The sequence below is a fragment of the Triticum aestivum genome, chromosome 6B (genome assembly GCF_018294505.1).
Source record: "Triticum aestivum cultivar Chinese Spring chromosome 6B, IWGSC CS RefSeq v2.1, whole genome shotgun sequence".
Taxonomy (NCBI): Eukaryota; Viridiplantae; Streptophyta; class Magnoliopsida; order Poales; family Poaceae; genus Triticum; species Triticum aestivum.
Window position 1 is genome coordinate 479280947 of NC_057810.1, and position 12749 is coordinate 479293695.

A 12749-nucleotide genomic window follows, 5' to 3' on the forward strand; every position below is an offset into this window, starting at 1 on the left:
AGCAAGGATGGAGGCCTCTAAGGACCATCATTTTCTGTAGCTGGGATGTACTCCCTCTGTAAACTAATATAAGAGCGTTTAGATTACTAAAATAGTGATCTAAACACTCTTATATTAGTTTACGGAGGGAGTAAAAGAGTACGGATTGGTAAGTGGATCTCTCTCCAGCACCACATTCGTTTGTTATACATACGTAGGCACCTTAAAAGCAGCTGCAATGGTGATCACAATTTACGTTTATGCAGACAGGATCAACTGAATGGTTTTAAGAAAACAGGGAGATGCTTTCCTCGATGGGTGTCGCATATCTGAATATCAATGTTTTAGTAGTCGATCCGGTTTTAATCCCATCTACAACTCCCCAACTTGATGAACTACTACTGGAAACAATTAAACTTGTATGCATATTGTTTGAACAGAAAGCAACATATTCACATACAAAAGAGTACTAACTGATAGTCAGTTATTTGGTTTTGGTCATACAAAAGAGTAACTAGTAACTGTTGAGTAGTCAACACTCTACAGTCGGTTCCTCAACTTTGAACCACCTGTCTCTGACAACATCATGCTTATGCTATTTTTCTTATTAATAACAAGATGGTCAAAAAGTCAAAACTTTCTGTTTTTTCAATTCATGAAGGTTCAAGACCCCGACAATTCATCTCGGACGGTTTATGATTCATGGGTCAAATCCAATGCTTCTCCCAAGGTAAGTTGTAACATGACTTCCTTATACAGTTAGCACACCGTTATCACTTGTGATATATAGTACTGATTGCTGTCAAACTCTTGGTTCCTTTGTGCGTAAAATGATACCTGCAGCTTCGGGGTTTCATGTCTGAATCTTCATTTCTAAATTTCAGCTCCAACTCTGAAAATGTTCCTAGCTATTTACTCTAGTTAACATATATTGTCTCTGATATCCTGCATGAAGATTCAACGACTGGGCAATGGAGGATCAGACTATGCAGCATTCGTTCAACATGTTGGCATTACCGAAAAAGGCTTCCGCCCCGCTTTATATTATAAAGTCAACCGCACAACAAACATCCAACATAGTCCAACACCACACACACACACACAGACGGAGGCCCACAGGAGCCAAAGTAGTACAACATAGGGTCAAAGCTAAGGGCACAGCACAACAAGCCCTAAAATCACAAAAAACGCACGCCACACACCACAAGGCCGCCAAGCGGTCTAGTCGGGCTCAGGGGGAGGAGGCGGCAGCGGGGGTGCCACGCGGAGCGCCATCGAGCGGAGATCGGAGAGAAGGGCGGTGATGACGTCCCGGTCCTGGAGGCGGCTAAGCGGCCGCCAAAGCTGCAGGTAACCACACAGTTTGAAGATTGCATCAGTCGCACGATGAAGGGGCACCTTCTGAATAACAAGCTTATTGCGGATGTTCCAAAGCGTCCAGGCAAGAACCCCTACGCACAGCCATCTAATATGGCGGAAGCGGGTAGGGCAGGCATTAAGCTCGGCAAGCAGGTTGGGGAAGTTGGTATTACACCACTGTCCGCCAACCGTTTCGCGGAAGCAGGCCCAAAGGAACTGGGCGGAGTGGCAGGAGAAAAAGATGTGGTTGGCATCCTCAATGGTGCCACAGATAGGGCACCTCCCATCACCGGGGCCATTCCGCTTGAGAACCTCAACACCCGAGGGAAGTCGGCCACGGATCCATTGCCAAAGGAAGATCCGGATCTTCAGCGGGAGACGGATATCCCAAATCAGGCTAAATGGTTCCGGGGCCGCCGAGGGGGCAATGGCACCGTATAAGGACTTCGTGGAGAAACGACCGGAGGACTCGAGGTGCCAGGATACAACATCCCTGTCCTCCTCCACCTCCATCGGCAGAAGAGCAATATCCTGGAGGAGGGAGTCCCAGGCGGCCACCTCCAGGGGGCCAAACGGACGCCGAAAGGCGAGACGCCCTAAGTCAATAAGGGCCGTCTCGACCGAGACCCGAGGGTCAGCTGCAATGGCAAATAGCTCCGGGAAACGAACCGCCAGGGGGGCGTCCCCTAGCCAACGGTCGAACCAGAACAGGGTCGAGGCTCCTGATCCAACAGAGATAGAGGTGCCAATGCGCAGTATGGGCATGAGCTGGATCACGGACTGCCAAAATTGAGACCCGCCTGAACGTTGGCAAAAGGCAAGAGGTTGGCCATGCAGGTATTTATTGCGGATGATGGTGAGCCAGAGGCCTCCCTCCCCGTTAGCAATACGCCACAACCAGCGAGTCAGGAGGGCAATGTTCATGCGTCGGGAGGAGAGGATCCCAAGACCCCCCTAGTCCTTGGGCTTACAGATGTCGGCCCAGCTCACCATGTGGTACTTCTGTTTGTCGTCCTCGCCAGCCCAGAAGAACCTCGACTGGTATTTGTCCACCTCCTGGTGGAGGGTCTCGTGAAGGCAATAGAAGCTCAAGAGAAACCAGAGGAGGCTCGACAGCGAAGAATTGATAAGGATCACTCTAGCGGCCTTCGACAGCCAGCAGCCCCTCCAGGGTTCCACCCTGCGCTGCATCCTAGTCACCGCCGGACGAAGCTCCGCTACAGAGAGCCGGGAGTCACTAATGGGCACCCCCAAGTAAGTGGTGGGGAAGGTGCCCAGGCGGCAGTTAAGCCGGTCCGCAATGGACAGGGCTTCGTCCGGGGTGTAGCCAAGGACCGGACATCCGCCGGACAAGCTGATATCCGAGGACGAAGCTGATATCCGGCGGACAGGGCTTCGTCCATCACTAAAGGGCTTTATAAAAGCCATCTACGTGTGCGCGGATATCCGAGGGGCGGACAAGCTGAAGGTCTCCCGCCCACAGGGAATGAATGGAGTTACGGCGCCGCCGGCCGTTGGCAATCGCCTGGAAGTAGGCCGTGTTAGCATCGCCCCGAAGCACCCAACGTTGGGTGCCGCGCATCCGCCAGTAGGCCTCCTCGTCAGTGTAGATGGCCGAAAGCTGGTCCTCGAGATCATACCTCGACATCCACTCATCCGGGAAGAGCCCGGACAGGTCAGCACGAGCGTCCAGGGACTGGATAGCGCTTAAGATGGCCTTCTTGCGCTCACGAATATCCCGGCCGAGGTTCACGCCCCAGTCCTTCATAAACTGGCGGGCTAACTTGGCGCAGAACTGCCAAGAGTCGACCGCGGACATGGAGCGGTGGGGGGAGACGCGCGCGGCGGACCACTTGGCCGAAACCGCCTCGCGGAACTCGGCTTGGTTAAGCCAGAAGGCCTCGAACCTAAACCGGGGGGTAATGGGGGGGGGGCGTTCATCGGCCGAGGAGAGGAGGAGGGGGACATGGTCGGATCCGATCCTGGTAATAGCCTGAACAGAGGCCAGGGGGCATCGGAGCTCCCATTCCAGGGAGACTAGGACGCGGTCCAGGACGGACTGCGTCGGGTTCGCCTGGCGGTTAGTCCAGGTGAACCGGGCCCCCGTGCGCTCAAGCTCACGGAGGCCAAGCTCAGTTATACAATCGTTAAACATATGCATCCGAGGGCGATTAACCCGGTCATTATTCTTCTCATCCGAAGAGCGGATGAGGTTAAAGTCCCCCCCACCACCACAACGGGAAGGGAGGACGCAGAAATCTTCTGCTGCAGCTCGGCGAGGAATGTCGGGGAGCGGCTGTGATCAGCCGGTCCGTAGACGATAATGACCTCTCATTTGAAGTTGAGCGCACGCTCGAAGATCTACTAACGAAGAACTCGCCCCAGTCCATGCCTCCCACCTCAAAGGTGGCATCCTTAACACCTAAGAGGATGCCACCTGAGTGGCCATTGTTCCCACTAGAAGGGAGCCAATGCCACGCGAACAGGTGGGAGCTAAGCCCGTCAAGCTCGGGGAGGCAAAAGTCCGTGCGCATGGTCTTCTGGATGGCTATGATGTCAATGTGTTCGTCCTTGATGTACTCAACAAGCTGGCGGCGGCGGCCATCATGGCCGAAACCGCGAATGTTCCAGAAGAGGGCGCGCATCTAAACCACCATGGAGGGGCTGCTTGACCCCAGGACGGTGGAGGCACTGTGGGCTCGAAGAGCGGCAGTGCGGGAGCGAGTGCAGCCCCGAATCTCCTCGACCGGCGCCCCCGAAGGTTGGGGACCCGGGGTACGGAGGAGGCGGGCCCGTGTCTCGGCAAGTTTCCCATCGAGAATATCACGGGCCTGGATAGCCGCAATCTGCTCCAACGGGGGGCCAACCTCCCCCCTGAAAACTATGGCCGAGTCACGGGCCACCTTGGCAAGGCGGCCCAAAGGGACGGCTTCAAGAGCGGAAAAAGAGCAACTGGAAGAACTAGAAGGAGTGTCGGTCGCACCTGTCTCGAGGTTCCGGGCCGCAGCCCGGATCTCAGCCCGCTCGGAGATGGACGGCGCCGGGAGGCCGGCCGGGCGGTCCGCGTCAAGACGGGCGCTGCGGCGGGAGGCCGTCACCGAGGTCGATGCGGCCCGAGCCCGGCGGACGTAGGACGCCGAACGAGGCGGGTGGGGGGCAACGGGGGTGACCACCTCCCCGGAGGCCACCAACAGCAGACGAGTCGAAGAAGCAGACGCCGGGGGGATCAGACAAGCACCAGGCACCACCAGGGGAGTAGGCGGGTCTAGGGCCGGTGGATCCGGAGCCGGCTCGTCAACCACCGGGGCCGGGGAGGGGGCCGGGGGAGAGTCGGGGAGCGGTGGTGCATCTGCCCCAGCGGGGTCCATCAGGGAGGACCCGAGGGAGGGAGGCACCGACGGCGGCGATGCCGGAGGCAGCAGAGATGCCGAGATCGGAGACGGGGGGTCCGTGGCCACCACAGGAAGAGCACACGGCGAGCGCGGCGAAGATGCTGGGAGGACGAGGAGGCTGACGCTGGAGATGTCGCTGAGCTCGGCCGAGGAGGAGGGGGAGGAGGCAGGCAGCGTGGGGGTGGCGTCCACGGAGGGGAGGGCCACCCCACGAGACCGGCCCGCACCCGAGCCTCCCCGCCCCGGGGGAGGAGAGGGGTCCCGAGAGGGGGAGCGGCTGCGGCCGGAGAGCTCGTCGTCGTCCTCCGGGTCCTCATGGCGGGAGGAGCGCGGCCGGCGGTAGTGGGAATCGTCGTGGGGGTCCGCGCCGTCCCCACCGAAGTGACCTGCAGCGTAGAGGCGAGGACGGGCGACGTGGTTGGGAGGCTCGGGGTAGATCTTGAGGTCGAAACCCTGGTCGTTGAAGAACACTCGGACTGTGGCACGGAGAGTGGAGGAGTCCAGACATTTGACCTTAACGCGGACCTCCTCCTACTTGCGGAGAGAGAGAGCTCGTCCACCACCACCACCTTGCCCAGGAGCTTAGACATGCTCCGGATCACCCTCTCAGAGCGGGCGATGTCGGGGAGGCCCGCAATGAGAATCCAGGCGGTGTCCAGCACGGCAACCGCCTTGGGATCCAACACGGGCTCGGAGATGTTGACGACGAGTTTGTTGAGGGCGAGAGTGATGTCGTCGCTACGGGTGCAGAGGCCCAGGCTGAGAGCGTCGGGGAAGACCACGGTGAAGGAGCTGTCCGAGGTTGGGGTCACCTGCCAGTCCCAGACACAACGGCAGAGGTGGTTAAGCTCCGCCTCGATCATCTCAGGCGAGGCGACCCCGGCCCCCATGATGGAGACGACAGCGAGGAGCAACGGGGACGGAGGGGGGACGTCCTCCACCTCGATGTGGAAGAATCCGAGGCCCTCGATGCCGTGTCCGTACATCATGAGCTCCTCGATGATCGGTCGGTCGGGCCAGATAGCCGCGGGATGGCCCGGAAGCTTGCAGAGGTAGCACGTCGGCGGGTTGGGGCAGTCAACCTGGAAGTGGCCAGCCACACCACAGTTGGAGCACGGAGGAAGGTCCCGGGGGGCACCAGAGGTGGGTGCACCCGAGGACGCGGGTGCCAGGGCCGCGGTAGCGGCGGTGCGGGCAGCATCCCGCTTCTTTTTCTTCTTTGCACCTTGGCGGCCACGAGCCACGGGCCCCCGTTGCCCGGAGGGTGGCTCGGCTGGGTCCGAGGCGGCTGGTAACGGCGGGTGGCAGCAGCGTCGGTGGGATCGGTCCGGGGAGGAGGCGAAGCGGGGCGCTCGAGGCGACGCGCGGGCGATGGGGAGCGGGGCCGGTCGCGCCGGCTGTCCCTGGAGGGAGAGCTCCAGCGGTCGGTCCGCACCGGTGAGCGGCCCGAGGAGCGCCCGGGCGAGAGACGTTCGTGGTGGGGCGGCGAGCGCTGGGACTCGCGGGTCTCGCGGGGAGGCGACCGGCGAGCATCCCGGGAGGGGGACCGGCGGGGGTCTCGCTGCGGCGACCGGTGAGAGTCGCGCGTCGGAGCCCGGCGCCCGTCGGAGCCGTCGCGGGAGGCCAGCTGACTCCGGAGGTCAGCCTCGCGGCGCTGACCCTTCGGTGAAGCGCGGCCCGGTAGGCGGGGGTCATCCAGGGGGCGTTTGGGGCGGCCCGAGCCGTCCCCCCAGGAGCGTGGCATGGGGGCGGCCGGCGGCGTCGCGGGAGGTGTCGCAGGGGGGAGGGGGGAGCAGGCGGCGGCGTGAGTGGAGGAAGGGAGGCGCTAGGGCTGGAGTCGGGAGGGAGGCGAGGCCGCAAGGGAAAACCCTTCGGGAGCCATATGCCTCCCCGGGCCGGGGGGAGTTGGGCCGAAGTCGCTGGGCCGCTGCACGGATGAAGGGCCGGCCTGAGGAGCGTGGGTCGTGCAGCCAGTCCAGCCCCGCTGGGGGAGAGAGGAAGCAGGCCTAGCTGGCGGCCAGGGCCTGACAAGGCGAGGCCCAGCCCGGGAGCCAGCCCCGCACCCCCAGCTAGGGTTCCCGCCGCCGCCCCCGGCGACGAGGACGCAGCGGACGGCCGGGACGGCAGAGGAGGAGCAGCGAGGCGGCAGGGGGACGGCGAGCAGCACAACCGGGAAGATCCAAAAAAGGCGATGAAGGGTCTGAACGGGGCGCGCTGGGACCGCAGCGGCACGCCGGCAGTCGAGGGCGACGGCGGGGCGGCTGGTCGACGCGACGCGGGCCAGGCGGAGGACCTCCAGGAGGACAGGGCATGACCGCGGTCAGCCCGACCAGCCACGCCCCACCCAGAGGGGCGCAGGCGGCGGCGGCCGACCCCAATCCCAGCCCCAAAGGTCGCACCTTTCCCCGCGGTCGCCGGCGAGGCGCGCGGCAACCGGCGGGAGGGGCTCGCGCACATCCGGGCAGCCGAACTCCCACCCCCGGGAGTAGGGCCACCGGCGGAACGTGGCGGCGCGGCGCGGGGCTGGGCGGGCGGGGGGACGCGGCCATGGCACACGACTGGCCGGCCCGCGGCGCGGTCAGCGTCCTCCGCCCAGTCCGCCCAAACCACCCGCCCGGGAGGTTCAGGGGACAGGGGGGGGGGGGCGGCGGGGAGGGGGGAGCTGCGGGGGAGGCGAAGGCACCGGCGAGGGGGGCCACCGGCGGCGAGGGAGGCCCGGCCGGGAAGGCGGCCAACGGGGCGGCAGAGGCGCCCGGGTCGCCAGAGCCCGCATCCATCCTCCGATCAGGGTCCGCTCGTGGTAATTACATGTTGGCATTCCATCAACCAACTTGATATTTGGAGAAGGTAGGGGCGCACTTCGTGTTGTTTATTCTTACGGTTTCTCGTATCTCTAATGGTGCTCCTTGGACATTGACAGGGCCAGGATATCTTGTTTAACACTCTTTATACGATGATTTTGTATGGGTGGAGAAGTTCACGGACCCTGGGTTCTGTAGGCATGCCGCAGGTGCAGCCCCGTATTCATTTTGTGCTGTGTGTTATTCCCTCTGTTTAAAAATATAAGATGTTCTAACCTTTTTCTGAACCAGATGCATATAGTCATGTTTTAGTGTGTATGTTCACTCATTTCAGTTCATATGTAGTTCATATTGAAATATCTAAAACATCTTAAATTTGTGAATGGAGAGAGTAGCACTTGGTAGCTTCACAGCATAACCAACAACATCATCTCACAACTGCTAGCCGCTGCAGCATCAACGACAACAGCGCGGCGCTCCTGGTGCTCCTCTCCCTCTGCTGCCTTGCATGCTACGACCCCACCGCCTCCTCACTGTACAAAACGTTTGAGTGAGGAAAAATCCCAGCTGATGAACGAACATGAAGAAGTTCTAATGTGATGGTGCTATTCTCTGTAGTTATTTGTTTCTCGTGCATGCAATTGGTTGTGGCTGATGGATCTCTATCTTAATATAATATACTCTTTGCTTTATTTTAGTGTGACCTGCACCGAGCTCTCTCTATTCTTGTTTTAATGAACTCACTGATGCACATACTATGTAATTCGTGCGACTTTGCTGCATCTTGTTTCAGACTGCAGCCCAATACTAATTCTTCAGTCTGATTTGAATGCCAGCTGAATCCATTTATTAAGTTGTAGCCTTCAAAGAATGTGTTTGACATTTCTGTCGTACGCGTCGTTGCTACTAATGATGGAGAGCTAAGCTCTGCTATCGCTAGACTAACACTGAAGAGCTAAACACCATACATGATGATCTTGTTCACACCATGACTCAATCATAAGTGCCCAAGAAAGGGCAGTACCCAAACACCGGTCCACCCACATATCAAATTATCAAAATACCGAACGCGAATCATATGAGCGTGATGAAAAGTAGCTTGACGATAATTCTCATGTGTCCTCGGAAGCGCTTTTCTCATTATAAGAAATTATCCAGGCTTGTCCTTTACTACAAAAAGGATTGGGCCACCTTGCTGCACTTTATTTACTTTCATTACTTGTTACCCGTTACAAATTATCTTATCATAAAACTATTTGTTACCTACAATTTCAGTGCTTGCAGAGAATACCTTACTGAAAACCGCTTGTCATTTCCTTCTGCTCCTCGTTGGGTTCGACACTCTTACTTATCGAAAGGACTACGATATATCCCCTATACTTGTGGGTCATTAGTAGACCACCAGATCCTTTGTTGGGTTCTATCTGACAGTGTCCTTCATATTCAATAACCTTGTGAGCTTTTCCTTGGATATATAGTGCCTTTGGTAAATTGTATCCCCCGCTCTTGTTAACCATACTCTGCTTCCAGGCTTGAGTTATTTACTCATGAAGTTTGTGGTATATGTTCCGAAGATGCCATAGTGGGTTGAGCCTACGCCTTCCCTAATCTATGTGAACTCGAAGATTATGCAGGTTATATCTACTGGCGTTTCTTTGAATTAATTTTCAATTCTACAACTTCGTCAAAGACGAGAAGTAAATGAAAGATTATGCATTGCTGAAGTGGGAGTCGACCTTAAACCTTTGTGTTCATGCCCACAGACCTGATGTGGAACTTATCATGGAAGCTTCTTGTTATAGTAATAATCCCCTTGTGATAAGTCCATCTTGTATCTATGTTTGGTCCTCTGCATCCGTGGTTTCGACCATATTGTTCTTCTTTGATCCCATTTCTCGGACAAGTTAAAGTACTTGTCCTTTTCAGATCATTTCACATGTCCAACCTCTACATTGATCTACCTTCGAGTATTACCCGCTGGTATCTCGAGAATATCACGGAACTACATAACTTCTTATGAGTTCTTCAAACAACTATTATTTCTTGCCGATTCCAAATTTCCACGGGTTCTGAGTTGTTAGACACTCGAGAACGCCGATAACTGATTCGAGTCTACACTTCCCTTTCCATTGTTTTGTTTAAGCTTTCTCATAATCTAACATATGTGAGCAGTGTTAATTCCCTGCTTATGTAACACCTCGGTGTACAAAATTTGTCAGTAAGACCTTGTTACTATTGTTGATGACATTCCGGTAGCCATCGACGGATGAGAACTTTGCCTATTGGTCCGCCTCGTCTTAACGAGCAGGAAAATGGTTTTCTTCATCCCTCGCCCTTGGTACCAATGTTTGTTACCAACAAAATTGAAAGGCTATCCTCTGACCTGCCTTGCTATCATGACCGTACAAAATGTTAGCGCCTTCCTGCTTTTAACCCATATGGTGGGCCCATAACTCACAGTTCCACAGGATCGAAACCTGACTCTCCTGTACATCCCTGTTTTCCAAAATTGTTCCTCGCGCTTGGCTTCGTATATACATCACGAGCCACCCACCTATTGATCTATTATGGTATCAGATGCAATACTTATTCTCGATGCTTTGAACCCCTTTCACACTCTGTTCCAGACATCGAACGATTGCCTACCCGGTTGAAGCTTCTTATTGCTCCTCCTTACCTTGCTCTTGATGACTTTCTTGAATTGCAACTCGAGAGATGTCTTTATGCCACGTTCACCAAGATAGCCCCAGATACCTATCTTGTGTTGAGATTCGTCCTTTCCGAGTCTTTCCCCCTTACTCCACCCCTTAAATCTCGAGACGAGATTCCTTGTAGTGGAGGAGAATTGCGACGCCCGGATAATTAAGCTACAGTAATTCCTTGCTAATGATGCCACGTCATCATGACTACCATTGTTAAACTCGCGTTGGTTCGAAATCGGTTCAAATTTCAAATTCAAATCAAAGTCCAAATTCAAAATTCTCAAAAATGAAAACTAAAATGTTGATCATGTGGCAAATATTCACTTCTTATTATTGGTGGTGATCCAACATTTTTTTTGCAAAGTGGTGTAATGCCCTAAACTTTTTAAGAACATATATTTAAAAAAATTAAATTATATAAAAAGGGAAAAGGTTCCCCCCCACTGGGCCGATTGGACCAGCTGGCCACCACGCCCCTGGGCCTCGGCCCACCCAACCAGGCCCAGCCCATCTTCCTCCCCGGTCGTCTTCTCTGTTCACCCGACCCCGTGCGCGCCTGAATCGCGTCCCCGCTGAACCCACCTCGCCATCGGCGCCTCGATGGATAAGAACTCCACCCTCCTAGCGCCACGGGCTCCTTCCCCACTCGCCCACTTGCCCCCTCTCGCTCGCCTCTGCGCCTCCCCTCCCCCAGATCCACCTCTCCCCTCTCCTCTCGCTCGATCCCAAGCGCGCTCGTCGCCATGGCCGCACCATAGCCACGGTCACCTTCGTCCCCGCATCGCGCCTCCCTGTACATATGCTCCGCCGGTGTCGACTACGTCGCCTATGCCAAGCGCCTGGAGCTGGGGAGCACCAGAGCGCCCACATCACCGTCTTCTTCCTCCTCTACCTCGCCGGACTCCATCGACTACTCCGACTCCAGCAGGCCTCCTCGAGCCTGCTGCCCTCCATGAACAGCTCCTCGGTGAGCATGCACTCCTCCTCCTCCTCGCCGTTAGCTCGCCCGCGCCCCATAACTAACCCGCCGCCGTAGCCGAAGCTCACCGCCGCCCGCGCTCGTCTCCAGCGTGGCCACCGGTGACCTTTAGTCTCATGCGTGCCACCGCCGTGTTCACCACGTCCAGCAGGCCTCGTACCACCTTTCCCATGGGCCAATTAGTGGTCGGGAACGCCATCTCCACCGTGCCCGTAGATCGCCGCCGCCGCTTGCATCGCTCACGCAGCCACTGCATCCGCCGCTCACGTCTGTGCCTTGCATCGAGATCCTGGGCTCCCCAGGAGGCCAACGAGCTCCTTCGCGCCGCTTGCCGTGCCCCGCGGCGAACGCCTCCGTCCAAGCCCGAGCGCCGCCGCCGCCTCTACTAGACGTCGCCGTCGTTGCAGCCCGCCTCAGCCGAGATGAGGCCACCGCCAGATGCGCCGCTCCTCCCACTTCCGAACGAGCTCGGTCGCGCTCGAAATGGCCCCCCATGGTGCGTTTTCGGCGAAGTCCCGAGCCCCGCCACCGCGATCTGCGTCGCGGGAGCTTCACCGCCGGCCGCACCGATGGGCCGCCTCGGGGCCACCCGCTGGGTCGCTGACCGGTGGCCCTCGCGTGCCCCCCTGGCCTGTTGACTCAGTCAATGGCTGACTGGGCATCGCCCAGTCACTGCCAGTGGGCCCCGCATGGCCCCTGTTGACTGGTCAGCTGGTCAGTTGACCGCTGATGCGTTGATGATGCCATGTTGACGTCACTTTCCTGTTTTTTTCTTTTCCTGAATTAGATTAAATGATAATAATATTAGGAAATCTTTTAAAACTTTGATAAATCATATAAAATAATCCGTAGCTCGGATGAAAAAGTTTTCTACATGAAAGTTACTCAGAATGACAAGACGAATCCGAATACGTGGTCCGTTCGTCTGCCAATGTCCCTAGCATAGAAAACATGCAACCTTTCCCCTCTGGTTCATCTGTCTGACAGACGTCCGGAACCGGGAAAACTTTCCCAGATGTTTCCCCCTTCGCCTGTATCGCCTAGCACTGCGTTAGAACACCTCTAGCCCCGCTTATAATCATGTTATGCATATGTTTGTGTGTATTTACTATTTCTTCCCCCTCTTCTCTGCGGCAGACCCTGAGACCGCTGCTGATGCCCCTGTGATCGACTACGTCACCGACGCCCCTTCTTCCCTTTCAGTGGAGCTTCCAGGAAAGCCCCCCCTTTGATCATCCCGATATCGCCCATTCTATACTCTCATGCTTGCATTAGATTTTGCTACTGTTATTGTTTGCTCCTATTCTGATGCATAGCCTGCTTTTGTACCTACTATTGTTACCTACCTGCTTAAACTAAACTGCTTAGTATAGGTTGGATAGTGATCCATCAATGAACCCCCACCTTGTCCTTGTTGCCCCTGCTTCATCATCGACGACTAGATCAACGTGATCGACGACCGGAGCCCGACACCTCACATCACATCACGCCCATTTTTGTTGCTCGACTCTACAGAGTTACCATCGAGTGCCGAGGG